Source organism: Heliangelus exortis, chromosome 4 (assembly GCF_036169615.1).
Source record: "Heliangelus exortis chromosome 4, bHelExo1.hap1, whole genome shotgun sequence".
In the NCBI taxonomy this organism is placed as follows: domain Eukaryota; kingdom Metazoa; phylum Chordata; class Aves; order Apodiformes; family Trochilidae; genus Heliangelus; species Heliangelus exortis.
This window is the reverse complement of record NC_092425.1, coordinates 12127496-12150290: the sequence shown is the minus strand read 5'-3', so window position 1 is coordinate 12150290 and position 22795 is coordinate 12127496.

The following is a 22795-nucleotide window of genomic DNA, read 5'->3' as shown; positions in this document are numbered from 1 at the left end:
AGTACAGAGACCTTGCTCTAACGCCTTAAAAATAATATTAATAAGACAGCACTACAGGAACAATATCTACTGAATAGCATTCAAAATATGCTACATAATTATTTAGTTAGCCTCTATAAAAGGAAAACAAGCCTAAAGAAAATCTGCACATCCTTACTGTATTACTAGAGTTCCAGAAAATTACTGTGGATATCCAGGCAACCATTCACCTGCTGCTGTCAAACTACAAAAGAACAGTTACCCTGGCAACTGCTGTATTTCTTATTGCACTCCCTTTCTGCCAAGACAAAAGCAAGGTCTCAGGAGAGAGTTGTGGAGGCCATGTAGGTTTTACATTTTCATTGGCAATGTCCTCAGGGACATAACAGCAGACTTACAAAACTCTCCTAATTTAAAATTAGATAGAATATACATGCATTTTCACTATATGAAATGAAATGACATCCAGATGTAGCCTCCATCTTAGTTAACATATAGACCATAAAATTTACAGGGAGGGTTGTGTGACCTTAGTATTAAAAATACCCAGCAAAACCACATGTGATAGCAAAACCAGTCCTTATAAAGAAGGGAAGGAGTTCAATGACTTCAGAACATGTGCCTTTTGCACTCTGGAATGTTCAAAGGACAAGATGATGTTCTTGGAATTACTTCCTTAGACCTCGCACGTAGGCAGAATACATCCATTTCCTTCACCTGCCCTCTAGCAACACAAACTTGCACCTTGTTTACCAAAGCTGCAAACTAAAGTTTAACCAGCTCTGCCCTTCCTGGAGACAGGACTTTCTTGTCATGCTCCAGGATGTCCACAGGGAACTTTGCCCAGCTTGAGGTCTTCCTGCCCACTCCTTCCTCTGCTTGCATCGCAGTTCCCTACAGCAACCACTCACCTTTCCAACCAGGGTAGGGGTTCCAGCTATTTTCACAACAAATGTTTGGCAGCAGAGTAACAGAGCTCTTCCCAGAGACTTAAATTTGCAGGCAGAACATAAAAGTTCAACTTTATCAACTATAGGCAGCGTTTGTGACAGATGTCACCTTAGTACATGCATTTGAAATATAAGCACTGCTATGTCTAACCAGGCTAATCTGAACTCAACTTTCATGGCTTATTAATAATTTTCTTATTTTATTATCCCAACTACAGTTACCTTAAATCATCTAAACTTCTTTTGCCCGATTGCAGCAGAATAATGCCTCTCAAATTTAATTTACATAGGGAAAAACTATAAACCTGATTTCTTATAAGATTCATGTAATCCCACTTGAATTTTATCAAAATAGTGATGGTTACTATGTACTGTACCACTTCTATAGAATTGTATAGAATCATATAAAGTATACTATAGGATACTAACTGTGGCATTACTTACTGCCTGTATCACAAATGGATACCATGTTTGAGCTAGAACTTATGAAATTTTAAGAAGTTTAACAAAATACAATTGTCTTATTACTAAATTATGCAGGATTTTCCTAAATAAAAGCAATACGCTTTTACAAAGAATCTGACATAAAAATAAGAAACAGTAAAGCTAATTAAAAAATTATCTAAAAAGGTCACAATTATGATGAAAAAACCAATTCAACATATTTGGCAAGGGAAACTTCAGTAGCTCTATGTATACTATGTGTTAAGTTACAACATTGGCATCTGAGAGGCCTAATTAACTTTTCTATTCCAATCTTGAATTTGACATTTTGACAGAGATTAAAAAACTGACTTAAAGATCTGTTCCTAAAAACTATGGAGAAGAGTGGCTGCTTCTATCTCTACACAAATAAACTTGCTTATATACTGACATTTTTCAAAACTAAAAGACAGGCAAAAAACCCCAAATCTACTAAGGCAGTACAGGGTATTTAAAGTAGAATGGTTAAGACAACGAGGATGTGGCATATCAAGAAATACATTATTGGATACAAAATCATTCAGTCAAATTTTTGGGTGACTGCTTTTTCACTGAATGACCAAAGATTTTTCATTTGGTGATGATAAAAAAACCAGCTTTTGTACCTGGACCCTGTCAGTGCTGTCAGCTGAGTCTGTATCAGATGGATGGAATTTGAAACACTTTCTATTTAAGGGCTGAGGACATGCTTTGCACATGAAAGCATTTTAGTAATTGTGGCTGTTTATCTGATCGTTTGACAGGTTACAACCATTGCTATCCAAATTATTTCATCCTCGTATTTTCCTAGTTAATGAGAACTTCAGCCTGAAACTGCTTGGATATATCTTAAGAAAAAAAACAAACTAAAACAAAAATACCTCACCTCCCTCAACCCTTTCACTGAATTAATACAGCAAAATCTAATCAGTGATTGAATTTGAAAGCTTTTGTTTAATTTTAGATGTCATTTTGCATATATAAATTTTAGATCTAAAGACTAAACAACTGCTTTTTTTTTAATACTATAACAAAGTCATCTAAGCCTCTCTGAAATCATATGTAACCTCACCTAAAGTAAGGTTTCTCTTACTTTCCCAATGGACATTTGCACTGTACCTTACATTCCCATTGTCTAACAATAGGACCTTAAAAAAGAGAATCAGAAACTAAATTTTCCAGAAAACTGCTACAGGTCAGTGTAACCTCATCTTTTAGGATCTTCCCTACATGTCAGAAATGCTGGGGTTTTATTTCTCGCTGATTTGATAGTGGGGTACAGTTCTCCCCCATTCCAAGTTCAGTATTTTTTTTGATATGTGTAAATAAATCTTTGTTCCTTCCATGTCTGGACTTGTTCTACTTTATATAAATACCACAGCTTATAATATAATACTTTTATTAACAATAAAAATACTTTTATTCTATTATGCTTACTACGGTTTATTGTCACTATCGTTTTTCTGGTTTTCTTTTACTTCATGGATAAAGTACCAAATAAATTTATGATTCATGCAATTCCCTGAATATAGGGGTAATTTTCAGTGCTATTACATATTATTTTTATTGTTACTCTTACATTGGTTTTGTTTTTCTCTTATATCAGACAAGCCACTTAAAACAGCAGTGGCTCTTTTTTGACAGCACAGCCACTCAGTAATGTAGCTGGAGACAGGAGAATGTTCACTGCCCAAGGTGGTGAGACACAAAATAGAAAATCAAAGATTTTATAGCCTGTGAACAGAAATCATTTTCCATTTCTCTTTACAGTATTATTTATCACCCAACACCCTTTTGTTTCGGTGTGGTTGGAGAATGTAGTATCACTTTTACTATCCTGTTGATCTTTGCTGGAACCTTGTGTGGTGGCACCTACTGCAGAAGGCCAAGACATCATGAAGTGAGGTCAGAAGCAAACTTATCTGAACATTTCCAACACAGACTTCATGCTAAAATTTTGAGAAAATACTCTTCATGTGACAAACTAGGAGGATCAAGGAGTAACTTTGCATTACTTTTAATGGCAGAGCTATATTTGAGAGTCTCTTTAACAACAAATTAATTTCCCATTACTGCTACTTACTAGGAGCCTAATAAAGTTTGCATTAATGCTTTGACTCAGAACTGTGTATTATCAGTATTTCACCAACTTTCAGTTGTACAACTGTCCTAGCTCCATAAACACAATCCTAGTGTACAGGGAGAACAGAGTGAGGGGATCACCTTTAAAAAAAGGATTAAAAATTAGCTATGTGTGTTAACATTTGTATAGTTATCTTTTTATACTTTTAGATGGAAGAGGACAGTTTATTCCATACCAAATTTAGATTACTGATTTGACTTCTTCAAAAAGATTTTTCAAGTATATTACCTTTTCTTTACAATACACACTTGGGCTTTCTTTGAAAGAACACATCTTCTTCTTGGTTTTGAAATAATTCAAGACCCCTGCACACAGAAAAAACAGTTTATCAATAATTTAGATTATTCAAAATACTGTATCTGTCAAATAGTCAGACTGGGATTCCCCAGACTAAATTTAGGAGAGATAATACCAGAATGGTGCCTTTAATAGTAAATTTTCTCCTACAGCAACCTAAAGGGCTAATGCACACACTTTATGGACATTAACATAGTTACACCTATTACACAGGCACACAGAGATGAAGCATCTGTCTCATTACCTTTCACCTCTGTCATCAGACTAAGAGTAGAGAACCCACACAAACTCTATTCCAATCTGATACCTTACTAAGCCATACTTCCTCTGATTGCAACATTATTAGATGCTCTGTTTCACAAAATTACTGATGTTTCACAAAATACTGATTTTTTATTCAAAATCCAAAGTCATTATATACACAAGATACAACAAAACTCAATCTTAACTTCATTAAAGTAACAAAATAGCTGACAACTGGAGCCATTCAATTTTCTCAGAATCAAATACTCTCAGAAAATGCATTAAATAATCAGAAATTCAGCCTTATGACTGCTGCTACATTAATGTAGTCAAGAAATGACACAGATATTTCTGGTGCTGACAAGTGCTAAGAATACTGAAATGCAAGACTGCAGAAATAAAAAGTAAAAATAATTCATGACATTAACTAAAATATAACTGTTGAGGGCTGAAAGACTATGATTAAGAGGACATGGAATGCTAAGCAGCATTTAAAAGAGAAAAATTAAGTCCTTTGTTACCATACTATAGAGCATAGACAGTATGATATTATTAATGAAATTACACATTCCTGAATACTTTCAAGAAGTTCTGAAATAATTCTAAAAAATTACGAAATAAATAGTACCTGTATATAGTAACTTAGGATCAACTGGAAAGCTATAAAAGTTTATTTTTCTTAAAAGTTTTGGGTTGGTTTTCTTGTGAATCTAATAACTACTAATTTTGGAAAATATTATTTTAGGTATTGCAAGTCACTCAAAATCCTCTTAGTTATTTCATACTACATGTTTCTCCCCAGTCATTCCTCTCTAGTCTTGCTATTACCCGAATATCAAGCTGATCTTTCTACTAATTTACATATTTTATAAAACTGCTGGACACCATTTCACAGCTTGCATATTCCAAAGCCTACAAAAATAACCTCTGCTGTGGTGTCCACTTCCATGTACTTTACCTTTGGCTTTTTGAAACTCCCACCTAAATCTATCAGCTCAATGGCTTCAGAATATGAGATCCACAATGCAAAGTGCTGCTGCTTATTATCCACACAGTGTTACCACATCCAGGTGTTCTTAACTTCCTTTCCAATGTCTGATCTAAACTAAATTACTCACATGCCAGACAGGCTTCAGAGAAAACACATTTGGTTTTGGTCACCTCTAGTAAGGTTAAATATATATCCCTTCTTTATGCATTTCCTTTGATAATTGTTTGTGTGCTTTTTAAAACATGGTTATTTCTCTTGCTGAGATTGTTCAAAGAATGAGAAACTTTTCTGCTCAAAAGTTAACCAGTTTCTTCTCTTACCCAACACTTTAAGTCACAGTTCTTTTTGGGATGCTGTAATCCTTTCCACAATAACAAAATATGATATCACAGAAGCATAATTTTTCAGTGAACAATAAAACTATTTGACTTCCTTGTAGTCCTGTGTGCATTGTAATTTCTGATATTTACAAAAGATGAATAGTCAAAAAGCCAGTTCCTACATCATAGGGCAGTTTCCAAGTTTCTGACACAACTATCTGAGCTGACAAACTTACCCTCATTGCAGAGCAACTGAGAGTTTTTTACTTGTGCTTACAAAATGCAATGTTTAGCACAGTTCTGGGATACAGAGATATGCTACCAGAAGCTCTGATTTATGACTGTGCACTGACCTGCTGGGATTCTCACTCAGGCTTATAATAAAACCAAAAAAAAAAAAAAAAAAAAAAAAAAAAAATGGCACTGAGAAAAAAAAAAATCAATAAATCTTGCTTAGTTCGTATTTTAATTTTTAAGCACAAAAAAAATCAAATATCTATTAAGGCAAATACCACACAAAGTTCAAAGCTGACATGTCATGGGAAATAAAAAACCAAACACCTTTCACCAAACAGCATCTTGCTTTTTTCCTTAAACACCCAAGTCTTGTGCAGCATGGTGCTGACCATTTGCCCTGTGTGAGAAACCTGAAGTGTTGCTTGGTTTCCACTGTAACTTTCACTTATGGATCCAGGATGGTTATTGGATAGAGAGTAATTCTCTCAGGTAAGTATGTACATGGGATTTTATAAAAATCTGATCAGATTTCATCCTACTGTGCTGGAGAAGTCACTTAATGTTCCAAATGAGAACAGCAGCAGTGTAATTACCTCGTAACAATTACTTCTTTTCAACACTAAACCTAAAACCAAGCTGTTCATACGAAATCCATCCATTATTTATTGTAAAACAAAAAAACAAAAAAACAAAAAAAACACCAAGCCAAACTTGAGCTATTACAACAGATTCTGCAGGTAACTATCATAGCTCTGCATCTTGGAAACATTAAGCAAAAGTGGAAGAAAGATGGCAAATGATACTAAATCCTGTGACAAGAATACTGTTTCCAAATAGATTTCAGGACTCAGATTGTTCCAAGCACTTCTAACAGCTTTCAGTAACTGATCCATAATGCCACCAACATTTTCACTGCACAGGAACTGAAAATAGACAGGTTGTTCTGGTATCCACTTTGGCTGATTGAGGAATGTTTGTTGATCACAATGTTGAACTCAGTCCACTGATTTAATTGCTTTTTTGCTAGCAAAAGAAGCATCCACACTAAATTATTCCTCCATGCCCCATATGTTTCAGCTGTGCACCTGTAACACTGAAATCCCAACCTGTTGCCCCACAGTCTAACTGAAACAAAAAATAAAATGCTGATTATTTTCTGCATACTTTGCCCAACCAATGGGTTTTCAGGACACAGTCGACACAAGGGGCTCTCAGAAGCACAAACACTGGGCTTTTCCTCCACTTCTTGTCTCCTTACATCTTTCTACATTGTCTAAAGGTGGGGTACAGAAAGGACACCAAGATGCTGATGACATCTGGACAAGGCATAAGATTTTGTACTTTGACAGCACTTGGAAGAATATTCTATGTAAAAATACTGAATCCAGAGAATCTAGTGTCAGTAAATAATAAACCCAAAAAAAAAATAATAAAATTCAAGTGACAATTACCACACTGCCTCTGCAATGTTTTGTGAGGACATCCACCATCCATGTGCTTATGGAAAAGCCTTGAGCCTATGCTGTACTTAAGCCTTGGACCTGTAACAGTAAGCTACAAACACTGCAGAACACAGAAGGTTCCACATCATCATGAAATAAGGAGCAGTGCAAATTCTAAAATAAAACTGATCTTGCAACAGCTGACTGTCTGAGATCACACAGGCAAACCATTTATGCTGCTGCTGTTATGTTCTACTTCAATGCACAAGAAAAGACTTTATTAAAACATTCAAATATAGCTGCCAATCAAGCATGGCCACCTCAGCTGATTAAACCTGTCCCCATAGCTACAGGGTTTTGGGGGATAAATTTTTCCCTTTGAAAAAAAAGTAGAAAAATAGTTACCTTGGGATAGGTTTGAGCAGTAAGCCATAACAACTGCTTAGTCTCTCAGTCTCCCTTTCCAATGACTACTTTTATCCTAACTCTATTTTTCACATCACCAGGTTAACAGAAGTGAAGCCTGCACACACCACAGAGCTGTCACCTTTCCTAAGGCTCCAGTGTGCATCAGTTATGTGCAAAAGTGAAGAACCCAGCCCAGGTTCATGAATGCTGCATTGGCTGCCAAAACTTCAATGCACCTAAACAAGTGACCTCTTACAAAACTGGAAATGTTGCTATTTTTCTCAATTTAACTCCATGTCAGGTTCAAGTCAGAATTCAAAGAACATAAGAATTTAAAATATCATCAATACACAAAAAAGAGTGACAGTAAAGAAAAATAATTCAGTGCATTTGATTTTGAATTCAGCAGAAAAAAAGTTCCACAAAGAAATTCACAACCCTGTTAAGTACCTGAATTTAGGACTCTGCAAGCCTATTTTTATGATAATCAATTCTTGAAAAGAATACTCAGGGTTAAAAAGCACATTTGCAACCTTTTCTACAATAGGGCTCTATATGGTAAGGGTCAGAGGTAGAACCCAGCTGCAGTCTTAGTATTTAACTGTAAGTGGGCAATATTTTTTCAGCTAGTACAGTTTTCTGACATTTGTATTACCTCACCAGACAGCACTGCCTTTGGAAATTCTATTTCAGATTGAGCTAATTGAACTTTTGAAGGCCTGGTAATCTTGCAATGGATCAGCAGCATTGGTTATGGCTTTGAAGGGGCAATGTACCATAGAAATGGATTTCTTTTTTTTCATCTCCTGTGAAAAGGAATCAAGTTGCATAGGAAAATAAACTAACTTTGAGTGAACCAGACCCATAGAGGTATAATATTTAAATGCTCTGTTCCCCCAAGGAATGTACATTTACACACTAAAGATGAAGGCTCATCTTTAGGAATAAGACTAAAATTATTCTAAACTTAAGTTTAGTGTTTTTATTGAATATGTTAGGCTAAGAGTATTTTAATAAATAGAATGTACACATTATATACTCAAGGTGAAACATTTATTCTGGAGAAATCACTTACTCTGGAGATTCTCTGGTGAATAGAACTGTGGGATTTAAACCTAATTATTGTAATTGATAAATTTTCTTACTTAGAGGTGATTAATCTAAATCCAGGCCATGTGAAGTAGCAAACAAGCACTAAAATGTACAGTTTTCTATCGTATAATAATTGGTATTCTCAAATGGGAACCATGGAGATGCAACAAACCTTCTTCTGTAAATAATGTAATCCATTCTCCTAACAGCCTCCAAGGGAGTCCAGGAGTGATTACAACTGGGAACTCCACCTCATAGCTGGGACCCAAATCCTTTGGATTTGGAGAAATATGATCTTTCACTGTATATTACTAACCTGATGCATAAGATTAAGCCTTCCATAGCATGCAACAATAATATATTAAATCAGTATATATTAATATATTAAATCTTAAATGATTACTTTAAGGCCATTTGGGATCAAATACAAATGTCTACTGGGACCAAGTTCTGATGCCTACCTCCTATGTCAGGGAGAACTGGCCAAAGCCCAAGTAATTATTAATTAAAATTCTCATTGGATGACTTAACCTGATGTACAAATTTGTCTTTCTACAAAGGTAAGCATTACTAGAAGGATGAATTTTCATTCAAAGATGGACATTTTGTGTAAAAAGTATCTGAGTGTTATCATCAGGGACAACCTACTGGAAAACAAACAGACAATCAGCAAGAAATTGCTACGTAAACAATGAAATAACCTTTTAAAACACCACAGTCTGAGGAGACAATTTTATAGTATATTCTGTTTACTAGGATGTAAACCAATGCTTGATTATTTCTAATAATTCACAATAAATAACAAGCATGACCTTTTCTGAAACAAATATTTTGTTTAGGCCTACAAAAAGATGAAAAATCAATATGTTCTTACCAGACAGGGGCATCACTCAGCAAGTAGCACGCTGCTAGAAGTTACAATTACAAGCCTCACACAGGCTATTTCCTTAAAATCACAAGGAACTGTAAGCTGAGAAAACATTATCAAAGATCTCTGTCCACACCTTACTGTTGAAATTTACCTCCCTGTAAAGTAATAGTTAACCCTCCTTTTGAACGTACGTATTAATGAAGGAAAAATATTGAAAAATACCTTAGTTATTTGGCTTCGAGTTTATTTACTGAAGTACACATTTTTTAAATGAAGCATCAGTGCTTCCAGTAATTACACTGCCACCCCACCATCCCACAGCAAAATTCTGCTTGCTGCAGCACCAGTGAACACACAAGGCAATTCCTTGTATGAGGGCAAGGACAGCTTGTGAGGTTATTCCTGAAAATGAAGGAGAGGAAGAACCTGCATGAAGCAAAACAATTACCTGTGCCAGAGATAATTATGCCAACCAAATATCCAAGCTCTTAGCAGGAGGAAATACAGGTCATATTAGTGTCATTGGCCACTGAACTGTCTGAAGACATCTTTCAGCAAGAGTGCCTGTAAGTCTTCCCAGACTTAAGTCATTTAATACCAGTGCCAGTGTCTCTGCATCCTGCACACTTAATGAGAACCTAGATAATCCCCTCATGAAAAAACAAGCATTGAAATTAGATTGTTTCCTTTAAGCTTTCCTTCTTCTCCCCTGTGGGTTCTGTGCAGAGGGGCTTTGGTAGGAGGGAAGGGGCTACAGGGGGGCTCTTGTGAGAACCTGCTAGAAGCTTCCCTGACTCTAAGTCAGACCCCCTTCTGGCCAAGGCTGAGGGCATTGGTGACAGGGGTAAAGCCTCCACAATAATATATTTAAAATGGGGTGGGAGGGAACTGCAAAAAGACCTGAAGTGGAGAAAGGAGGGGGATTTGAGAGCAGTACCTGAGCAGAGATACCAAGTGAAGAAGGAGGAGGAGGAGGTGTGTTGGAGCAGAGATTCCCATGCACTCTATGGTAAGACAGAAACCCATGAAGGGCTACAGAAGAGCAGACCTGCTCCTCATGGAAGGGCTCATGCCAAGGCTGCACCTGGAAAACACTGACTTTTGTGGAAAGCCCATGCTGGAACAGTCTGTTCCTGAAGGACTGCACCTCCTGGGAGGGATCCACACTGGAGCAGTCTGTGAGGAACTGCAAACCATGGGAAGAACTCAAGTCAGAGAAGTTTATAGAGAACCATCTCTCATGGGAGTGAGCCCATGCTGAAGCAGCTGAAAAATGTGAAGAGTCCTCCTGGCTAGGAGGAAGGAGAGCAGAGGTTTTGTGATGAACTGACAGAAACCCCTATTTCCCACTGTCCTGTGCTGCTGAAGGGGGAGGAGGTAGAGACAGCAGGAAAAAAAGTAATTCAAGTCCAGGAAGAAGGGATGGGAGTAGGGAAGTTATTTTGAAGATCTGGTTTTACATCTTTTCCATAAGTTGTCTGTTTTGCCTGTGACCATAACCCATGAGATTTTTGTTCTATTTTATCCTTTCTTTTCTACTAGGGCAGGAGGGAGCAAGTGGCTGCAGGGTGCCCGGTTGCTGGCTGGGCTTAAACCCTGAGACTCCTTTTTGACTTTACTGACTACAGATATACTAAACCAGAGCTACACAACATCTGGGTCTACCTGTCCTTGACAGTAACAGTGAGTCACTAGGTATATCACAACAAAATATTTCTCTGATCATCACAACATACAATTTGAGAAATAGTCAAGATTCAGTTATAACTTTCATTAAATTTCAAGTTTCTCTCAATTTTCTCTGTTTTCTTATTTTTTCGAGAGATACCATCTTGAGAATGGTTATCTTTAAGTTTAAGCTACTTTACTGCTAGCACTAGACCTTTAAAATAAAGCTAACATGTTATCTACTCTTGCAGATAAACACAATTTTCTTTTAACAATATAAAGTCTCAATAATGTGATTTTCTCCCAAAAAAGTAAAGTAAATTATACACCTCACAGCTCCAAAGAACATGGTGCAAAATTTTCCTATGCTCTCACAGACCCTCCTCACCCTTAGCATGAGTGCCAGGATATCTTTCATCAGTTTCTTAAGGGACTTAATTAAAAAATAAGTTTGTCTCTCTTATCCTGTCTTCAGAGCAAGAAATATGCAGTCAGTTGTTTTATTAAACTGTATACATTTATACATATTTATTTTAATAGACATACTTTCATATTTTCTCTCACACAATTAAATAGAGAAATCCACTCCTATGTTAAAGAGAACATATATTTATATGTAACTATTTTGCTTGGTTTACCTTGAAGGCCAGTGAACTATTTTAATGAAGTAGTAGGAAATTTACTTTCATATCATACAGAAATGTCTATTTGTTTACTAGACACATTAGTGAGGTAAAAAATTTTATTCTCTGTTGCTTTATACGTTGTTTATACACCATGAATATGAGAAGCTTCCACAAGAGAAACCCATAAGACCCATAATCCAGAGTGAATTCCCATAACCAGGTTATAGACAAAAACTTCAGGGGGAACTGGAAAAGGAAACGAAATATTTAACATGAAATATTTACTAAACCTTTAGTAACACTCCTCTCAAGAATATGCAACACTTCATCTGATCAGTTAAAAGACAGTGTCCTGAAGTTCTTATAATGCACATAAGTTTAAAAAAAACCGAAAACAAAACCAAAAAAACAGCTCCTTAGCCTCTCCAAAAAAAACCTAAGACAAAAACCCAACACACTGACTGAGCAGAAGGTAACACACAAAGAGCAAAATTCAAAGAGGGAACTGGGGGAAAGCAGAAGTCAAATTTCTGACCTAGGAATTGTCATCTTGAAAGTCTTCTGGGTTCTTAAGCTTTTCATGTTGGTAGTAAAAAAGCTCTATGTTCTTGCCAAGCAGAATTTCCCTCTAATTTTTTAGGTAACTTTTATGTTTTAACTAAATTTCAAATTATAATCAGACCCTACTATGCTCTCTGAATACACCCTATGCATGTGTTTGAATTGGAAATTATTTTTTTCCAAGCAAAAATAATTTTAAAAAGGGACTGGAGACAGAAGTACCAACAAGCTGTTTGTTGGTTCTGCTGTAAATACTACTCTTTAAGTGGACCAATTCCACCCTGAGGGAAATGTTTTTCTTTCAGAAAAAAATAAAACAAAATCCTCTTTAAGCTTCTAATGCAAGTAAAATAAGTATTTTTTCTGGCAAATCACATCAAGTCCTGTTAAAAAAATGAAAAGTAAAAAAATCTTGTTAATGGCAGGGTCTTTAGCAGTATAAACTTTCAAAGAAAACTAATAAAAGTGAAAATCATAAAGAGCCATCATTTAAATCAGGTAGCTGAATGCAATGATTCTCATTGCTACTGATTGAAATTTACACTGACATTTTCATTTAATATAATCAACCAGCACTGTTCCACTTCAATTAGACAGAAAAAAAAAGATGCAGGCTAGTTTTCCATAATATACTGCTGGTATTCAGGTCACATATGTCCTACAGAGGAGGAAAGTGGAAAAAAGGTATTTAGTAAGATCAGAGCAAGGAAGAAAAGGCAATGGATCCTTTATCTTCCCCATCCTAACAGCTGGAGCAACTTCTTTTGAGCTATTACTTTTCTACCCAAAAATCTCTCATCCCTTTCCTCTTAACTTGCTCACAGCCAACCTCCATTGGGAACTGTTCTGAACTGCACAGAGAGAATTTAGACAGATTATTTCTCAGCATAAATTTCTGTTTAGACTTAATTGCTCAGGTTTTGAGAAGAATTGTGTCCTGATCTTTAAGTATTTGAGTAATTTTACTGAAAGACAAACAAGCACTTCCAATAGCCCCAACCAGTTCAGACCTCTCTGCTGGAGCTCCAGCTGACTGTCCAATGTTCACTGCTCACTTCTAAAACTCATCATGATGAAACCCCTGTGAGACAGCCAAGGGAAGACCCTGGTGAACAACAGCAAAAATATCTAACTGATAGCACGAGTGGAAAATAGACAGAGGTTGCAGCATTCCTTGTAATATTCTAAATAAAAGAAATTTAAATCTCCCTAGATTACTCATATTCCTCAAATGCATAACATCTTTATTTTGAAGAGACTTGGATAGCTAGATGTAATGAGGGGAGAAAAAGTGTTTTAATGAAGCAAGAAAAAAAAAAAGCAAGCAAACAAACAAACAAACAAAAACCTGACTAAAACTGCTTGAATAAAGAATTAAGAATATAAAACTACTCCATTGTGTCATCCTTTGCTCCATCCAGAAGTCTGTCTCAGACTCTGGCACTTCACAGCTTCCTGGAGTGACAAAACCCAGAATTTCTACCTGCTACATCAAAAAGCATTTTCTTCCACCTGGTTTAAACTGATTTCATAGGGGTTTCAGGGACTCCACCTTGGGTTCCAAACTGTGTAATCTGGGGAGTAACAGTTCTGCTTCCCATCACCTTTCTCCTAAACTACCACCTTTATGATTTTGTATGATTTTTTGATCACATACCCTTTCAGGGTATGAAAGGGTTTTTCCTGCCAAACCAGTCACCCTCACCAAGGTTGGTATTCCATCTCTCCTGCATATTTCCAGGTGTAGTGTGATCATAGAGATTTTTTCTTCCCAAAACTCAAAATCATTAATTTCTGAAACACCATCAAGTTGTTTTATGAAATAGAACAGAGATAAATTCTTTCACACTATGACATTGTTGTGAGCTTTATCATTCCAGCCATGTAACAAGGTTTGCCAGTAAAACAGAAATCCCATGGGAAATTACATTCTGCTACAGCATGTGCAGGGCCAGAAAAGGGCTGCAGATTAAGGGGGGGTTACCAAATGAGATCTCTAAAAACCTTTTCCCTGGGGCAATGCCTGTTGGTCTCAGGTTAAGGTTACCTCTCTCACAACCAGTGCCCTCAGTTAAGGCCTAAGATCCACAAGTAATATTTATGCCACTACTTTCATCACAAAATTTTGTTGCCCATTTTCCAAAAGGCTGTCCATATGCTCAGACTTTTTAGAGGAAGAGCAGTCATACAGTCAGAACGAGGTCTTGTAAGTTATTGTTCTAATCTCACTTCAGAATTCACAGGATTTTTCTATAGTTTCCTTAAAACTTCAGTGACATCTCCATTTTTCCTAAAGACCCTTCCACATAAAAAGGAACAAGCCCATTCACATTTACAGACCTGAGGGATAAGTAACCTTGGACTATCACCTTCTCTATACCTACAGTGTTCTCAAGACCTGCAGATTTTTTTTATCTAGACATTCTTATTCAGGCATGACCTAAGATCAGAAGGGGAATAAAAAACCCTCTGATGAATCTGAAATAGCTGTCAGTATTATTTTTTAATATATTTTTTTATTGCTAAGTTCTTCTCTGAAAAGACTTACAAGTTCTATTTTTCTCTCCCTTGCATCTCTGTAGACCAGGAATAATTTCCAGAGAATGTGGAGTCCTAATCAAGCTAAAAAAAAAAAAAAAAAGGAAACACTATTATATCCTCATCAAGGCTAAAGCGTAGAGAATAAATGAGATCATGAAAGCAATGTTCAATGTTTTGCCAGTTGGCCTTTTACTGAACCTGTAGAGAGGATAACAACCTCCTACTTGCTCACTCTTCTATCTTTTACAAGTGATTACATTTCAAAAAAGAACTAATAATCGGACTTCTAATCAACTTAAATTCCCTCTACATGTATTTTGATGGATCAGAGCAGTCAAGTCTCTCTTTTCATTTCTAATGTCTAGATTGACAATACATGAAAAAGCTTAGGAAGTTTACATTTGTCATTTTTTCTAACAGACCTTTTTTTGTTTTTTAAAAATACCACTGGCATCATGCATGCTTAAGGAAATGTTGATTTTGGTAGGGCAAAATATTTTCCTAGAACTTACACTACAGTAAGTGGTATAAGGGAATTCTCAAAAAAGATCACTTATGAAAATATGCCTAGGAAACTTAAGTGTTTCAAGATATATTAATATATTTATATGAACTGATTTCTATTATCAAGCATATTTTAATTTTATAATTGCTGTCATCTTCTTGCGGCCATTCATCTGCTTTGTACAGCACATATGTACATGCATATATATATTAATAAAAGTGGCCATATATGTGATATATATTAAAAAATAACACACTCTAGGATAATAGGGAAGACATAAAAGTAAGAAAATTATGTACAACTGATATTTCCTCTTGGTAAGCTTCCAATTTCTAAATAATTTCAGTACTCCCTGAGGTTTTTTTAAATTTATTTTTATTCATTTACTTTCTGGAATGCAATTCTCTAAGCATTTTTAGTACACGTAAAACCTGAATCTAAGCCAGAAAGGCAAATCATTATACATTAATCTATATATAAAGATAAGATAAAATTTCTAGATGTTTTATCATTAGTAGACTGTCTTTCTTTTGTAATTGTCAGCTGTAATTCATTTACTTTCTAAAAATCTCTCAAAACCCTAAAGCCATATGCTATTTTAACCATTTTCTGACTATCATAGTTGTTGCTTTACATTCTATGTTGTAGCACATTTTCAGCATACTAAAATAATTCAAATTCTTCCACAAGTTAAACAAGGTAGCATTACTGTGAAGATACTGAAAAAAAAAAAAAAAAAATCAACAAAATATATACATTCATGTATTGTTCCTACATTTACAGTGTACTTAAGAATATCTACATAGATAGACCTAGAGTTTGGACTCTTAAGTTGGGTTCCTTAAATGTATGGCCATCTGATTAAGACCATAAATTTTCTTACACCTGCCTGCCTCAGTAAATAGGTTTTTGCTTTAGAGCTTAATGTACAATTTTGCAAAGCCAGATTTAAGATCCAAACAAAAACCATGAAAAATTGGTCAGCTATCAACCTCTCTCTAGATTCTCAATAAATTACAGTAGCATTATAGCAATAAATACTATGTTTAATCTACCTTAGTGTGAGACGTTATCAGCCCATTAATTATTTTCTATCAACAGACATTTCTACCTTCTCCTGGCAGAAGGATTTTGTATTTTTATTAACAAGTCTTTCAGCAGCTGAGGAGTGATAAAACAACACTGTACTCAGGGTTAATGACAACCATCAAGATTCTGTACCAGTGCTACTGAAAAACGACAGCAAATAATCTCAAAGAAAATAACCTTGTTCAAGTTTTGATCTACTACATATTGTCCTTTCTTTTGTGATACAAATCACACTAAAAGATTAAACTGAATCATGACTCAGTAAGGCCACATTCTCACAATAAAGAGAAGGGGGAGGGACCCCACAACATAACACCACCACCTCAAAACACTTTTCATGCAAAGGAAAAATCTCAACAAAAAGAACAGAACACACTGGCTGAGTGACAAAGGTCTTAAAAAGAGTATTTTTAAAAAATGTGATTCTTCAAAGTGTTTGAGAGCTTCAAGTTAGCATTGTTTTAATTCCTCAATGAGAAAAAATAAATAAATCTGTGTTCTTGATCTAGCTGAACTTTTTTTGCTCATCAGAATAAAAATGTCATTATAATGATGCTGCGTACATTTCTGGAGTCTGCAAGGGTTACTATTCTAAGCCCTTATTCACAGGAATTTCATGTTGTATTTTAGTAAAAAAGGTCAGATTTTGCACAAAAGGCTTGGATTTGGGACATTTAAACCATATCCAGATTAAATTGCTTCAATATAAGATGTAAGAGCACAGCACCTCTCATATATTTGAAAGTCACTTATTTTTAGGTTGACCAACTCAACCATTCTTCTTCACAGCCTTTCTTTTTTTTTCCTCCACTGAAGTCTGAGGGTTTTCTGCCTTAAAAAACTTTGCTATGGAGCTCTGTACAGTTGCTTCTGTTATAGGGAAGGAAAGTTATCCTTAAAGAAATAGTGATCCTGCATACCTAAGGGCTGCACATCTCCACCAGGGATCTGGACTTACAGAATAGCTCTTCACCTACACCAAAAAACTAACATGTATGTACCCATTTTATGGTTGGCAAGGTAACAGTTACCTTGGGTCAATCTCAACACATCTCTTGAAGAGCAGCAAAACCAAATCAGAACATAGCCCTGACCTTTTTCAAGCTCCTTGCTTTCCTGTTTCTTGAGAAAAAAAAAAAAAAAAAAATCAGTGGCAGCACATCATAGGGGAAGAGACTTAAAGAAGTGCCAGTGATAACACTAGCTAAGCATTTAGGGGGATTCTTTGCTTTTAAGAGATAGGACTTTCTTCCATAAGAAAAAATACAACTTGGTATATGTATGTGTAGTCTTGAAGATTGACTGGAAGTACAGCTGTGCTATAGATGACTTCTGATCCCTAACCCAGTGTACAAATATGTAAGAAAAGTTGCATTACTGGTCTCTTTCACTAATAGCTGACTGATAAAATTTTCTCCTACTGTTAAAACATTGTATTCATAACCTTGGAAGTGGGTAACAAGTTGGTAAGAAACAGAATGGAAAAAAAAAAATAATTGGTGCTACATGAATTGACTGAACTAGTCCATTCATAGTTAAGATGGCAGTCAAATACCACTATTGCTTCTGATTCATTTCAAGTACCTTTGAAATGGGAAAAGAGTGATGTGATACAGAAATCTATATTGAAAAAGACAGAATGAAATTATTATATAGATCTGAGAACAATTTTATATGACTTGAATTAACTTTTTATAGTTTGTCTTTTAAACAGTTGACTTTCATCACAATTTAAACCCAAACCCCTAGGGCTGCTCAAATGCTCATTATTAATGATAGATCACCAGCCATAACCCTCAAATGCAAGTTTTAAACTTTAATCCTAAAGAAGTTAAGAAACTTTGGATACTATCCTGCATTGTAACTAACATCCATGTGATGGAGAATCAGGCAAACCATCACTTCTTTTATTCCTTATCCAAATACATTTATTCATACAGAGGAAGTATCCTACAGGCTATTATATCAACCTCTATCTCCAATTTTGGCGATTTTACTATAAAACAGAGTTCTAACCATCATACAGCAAATCACTCCTGCTTTCATTCTGCAAATCTTATCATAGAATCATAGAATTGGCTGGGTTGGAAGGGACCTCTGAGATCATCAAGTCCAACCCTTGATCCACTACCGCTGCAGTTCCCAGCCCATGGCACTGAGTGCCACATCCAGTCTCTTTTTAAATATCTCCAGGGACGGAGAATCCACCACTTCCCTGGGCAGCCCATTCCAGTGTTTGATCACCCTCTCCGTAAAGAAATTCTTTCTAATGTCCAACCTAAACCTCCCCTGGCACAACTTGAGACCTCTTGTGCCCTCTTGTCTTGTTGAGAGTTGCCTGAGAAAAGAGACCAACCCCCACCTGGCTCCAACCTCCTTTCAGGGAGTTGTAGAGAGTGATGAGGTCTCCTCTGAGCCTCCTCTTCTCCAGGCTGAACACCCCCAGCTCCCTCAGCCCTTCCTCACAGGACTTGTGCTGGATCCCTTCACCAGCCTGGTTGCCCTCCTTTGGACCTGCTCCAGGACCTCAATCTCCTTCCTGAACGAAGAGGCTGCCAAAAGGGGAATTGTTGGACTCCAGTCTTTCTGTAACCATTCAGTTTTAATGAGTCACCGTGAAAAATTAAAGAAGGTGCTTAAAGTTTATAATCCAAGTTCTACTTTATACTGTTTAATGAAATGATTTTTTTCCCCTTTTTAAACAGAAAATAAAGGTTGATAGGTGCTATAAAAACTAAGTTTTGTCATGAAACCATAACTATAATATGCTAAATGCCTGCTGGGAAGTGCAAGACTTTCCAACGGACTGAAGCAATTAGAGGTCAGCTTGGCCCTATTTCTCTTCTCCTTTCCTCACCAAATAATTCTTTATACATCACTGAAGGGATATCCAGAAGATTACACTTATTTCCATAAATAAAAAGTACCAGGGGCAGCAGCAGGTCTTGGAAGGTCTCATGTATTGGGTCTATTTAAAAAATGCCTGACATAAGGGTTGAGTGTCATATCCCTTTGGATAGGGAACACAGGACATCCACAGCAGCCTTCCTTTAGGAAAAGCCCATAAATCCAAGCTGTTTGACAATCCTATTTTTTCTGAAATAGCAATATAACCCAGTATATCCTATAACAGGATAATACAAAAGATTCCTACAGATTTCACCATTAATACAACACTTCTGTATTGTTTTATTTAGCCATATTATTACTATTATAATAGTCCTAGTGACTTACAGAACCTCAAGAATTTCTGTATTCTTATTCCATGCATAATGTCTTTATTTGACTTACATTAAGGGGAGATATCCCATAGCAGGAAAAAAAAACAACCCAGAAAAAAAAAATTAAGATATCTTTCCACAGAAAATATACATTCTCCAAACCATCACTACAAAGGCCTCTGTTTCTTGCTAATTACAAAAACATATCCCCAGATAAATAATACATCCTTCTGAGAAAAGTTCAGCAATGATACTACATCTGTTTCCACAATTTAGATTCAAAGAACAGACTTCTGCCAGTTTTACTAAGTTGATACTTAAGCATCAAATTGGATTATATTTGCATAAAACCTGTATTCTCTGCTCTCATAATGATATGATACATGGATTGTGCTATATAACAGAGGTTTCTTCACACATAACTAAAATGGATGTTTGTGTTTTAAAGCTTTTACCTTGACAGGAGTTCCAGGTTCCTCATGTAGGTGAATATACCCTCTGTGTTGTGCATGACCCATCATGTTTTTTGGAATGTAAGCAATTACACCACTCCAAAATGGACCTAAGACATTTTGATCTTTTATGCAGCAAACAAATAGAAAACCAGCCAAACAGAAGGGACTCCTCGCTTATCTGTCCATTTTAATATCATTTATACTTACCAAGGTAGGCAATAGGGCCCTTATTTTGACTTTCAGATACTTCTTACTGGTCACTCTTGTGGCATTTGAGAAATCAGCCTTGAACAGGTCAACATACAACTCCTGAGTTGAAAGTGTTCTCAGAGAAGCTTTCACAGACTGATGCATTCTCACACAAGGTCTGTGCATTTTCCAGTGGAAAAAACCACTCAGTATCTAAAGCCAAAACTCTTCAGCAGGTCAAATAATCTACTATTACAAAAGATACTATTTGATGCATAGAGAGAGAGTAAGGAGTGAAATGGGGATGTGCAATGAGTAAAAATCTAAAACCCCTGCTTGATTTTCTGCAAGGACTGAGAATGCAACAGGGACTGCATTTTCTGAAAACTTAAAAGGATGACCAGTGGTCTTTCAACACTGACCTGGAACTCTGCATAATACCTTCAACACAAAGTTCTTACCAGATATTTTGCAAATCATCTAAATATTCTTCCTGTGAAGTAAAACACCATATAAATCGTAGCAATTTTAATAGTTTTACATTTTGTGTATCACTCAACTACTTTTTTTTTTTTACATTTTAGAACAGTAAAAAATAACCATTTTGAGTCAAGAGGACTGTACCACATATAGCAAATAATGCTGAAAGCCTCCTCCCAGGGAGGTACTTCAAAGAAATACTGAACAGCATTTATTGAGCAAAATCTATTTCATCTGGACTATCACATGGAATTTCCCCCATGGTCTGTATGCAATCTGTGGCTTGGACAGAATATACACAAATAAAAGCAACCATGTCCTCAGTAACTCACACAAGGCATCCCCAGATATCTGAGGATCTGTGTTTGCAAGCTTGTGCAAAATCACTGTCATGAACTACATGTTCCCACATGCCAGCTGAAATGTCAAAATAGGTAATATTTAAGTGAAGCATTTTCATTAAGACTAATATCAGAAATTGACTTAAATTTTCCTCCCATTGGTCTCAGTGGTATCGACTCAGACCTAAAAGTTTTTATTTGTCTTTGCTTACTGGAGCTGTGAGCCAATCACAAAATTGAAAAAAAATTATTCAGTGCTCAGTATTCCACACCACACTTACAGGCTGATGCTTTGCCAAGCCAAGAGTGATAGCAGGAATTCCTGAATAGTATTTTCTTGTGTACATAAGTCCATCAAGAACTTTGACATTTTCAGAAATGAAAATGAACTCCAAAAACCTTAGTAAGTGACAGAATCAGGCTAAGAGCTCATTTTTAATTTTTTTTTTAAATAAAAACATCAAGTAGTACCCTCTTTGCAAGGATTAGCAAAATGATACTAAGTGAGGTAGAACAAAATTACTGATGTTTTGGTACTGCTGGAATTAAAAAAAGAAAAGAAAAAAGATTGAAATGATAGTGAGTCAGTCTCAATGGTACCATGGAGTAAATGAAAAAAATAAAATATGGAATGAAAAAAAAATGAAATATTCCAATATGTCTTTGAAAATACTTAACATAACTAAAAAAAATTTTGTCTAAGGTGGTATTTAATCATAGAATCACAGAAAGTTAGGGGTTGGAAGGAACCTCAAAAGATCAGTGAGTCCAACCCCCTGCCAGAGCAGGGTCACCTACAGGAGGTCACACAGGAATGTGTCCAGGTGGGATTTGAATGTCTCCAGGGACGGAGACTCCAAACCCCCCTGGGCAGCCTGTGCCAGTGCTCTGACACCCTCACAGTGAAAAAATTTTTCCTCATGTGTATATGGAACCTCCTGTGCTCAAGTTTCTATCTGTTGCCTCTTGTCCTACCATTGGACATCACTGAGAAGAGCCTGGCACCATCCTCCTGACTCTCTCCTTTTACATATTTATAAACATTAATGAGCTCACCCCTCATTCTCCCCTTCTCCAAGCTGCAGAGCCCCAGCTCCCTCAGCCTTTCCTCATAAGGGAGATGTTCCACTCCCTTCATCATCTTGGAGGCTCAGTGCTGGACTCTCTCAAGCAGTTCCCTGTCCTTCTGGAACTGAGGGAACCAGAACTGGACACAATATTCCAGATGTGGCCTCACCAGGGCAGAGCAGAGGGGGAGGAGAACCTCTCTTGACCTACCAACCACCCCCTTCTAATGCACCCCAGGTGCCATTGGCCTTCTTGGCCACCAGGGCACATTGCTGGCTCATGGGCATCCTTCCATCCACCAGCACCCCCAGGTCCCTTGCCCTTTCACTGCTCTCCAAGTCCCCAACCTTTACTGATTCCTGGGGTTGTTTCTACCCAGATGTAAGACTTTACACTTGCCCTTGTGGTAATTCATTAAATTTCTCTCTGCCCCACTCTTCAGCTTCTCTAGGTCCCTCTGAATGCAAAACAGTACTCAACCATTAGAAAACAATACTGAACTATTATTGGAGGGTGCACCTAATAATAACATATGGAAAAAAAACCCCACTATTATTTATATTAAAAAATTTCTATGTATTAAGTTTGGTACAGATTCATTGCAACTAATATTCCT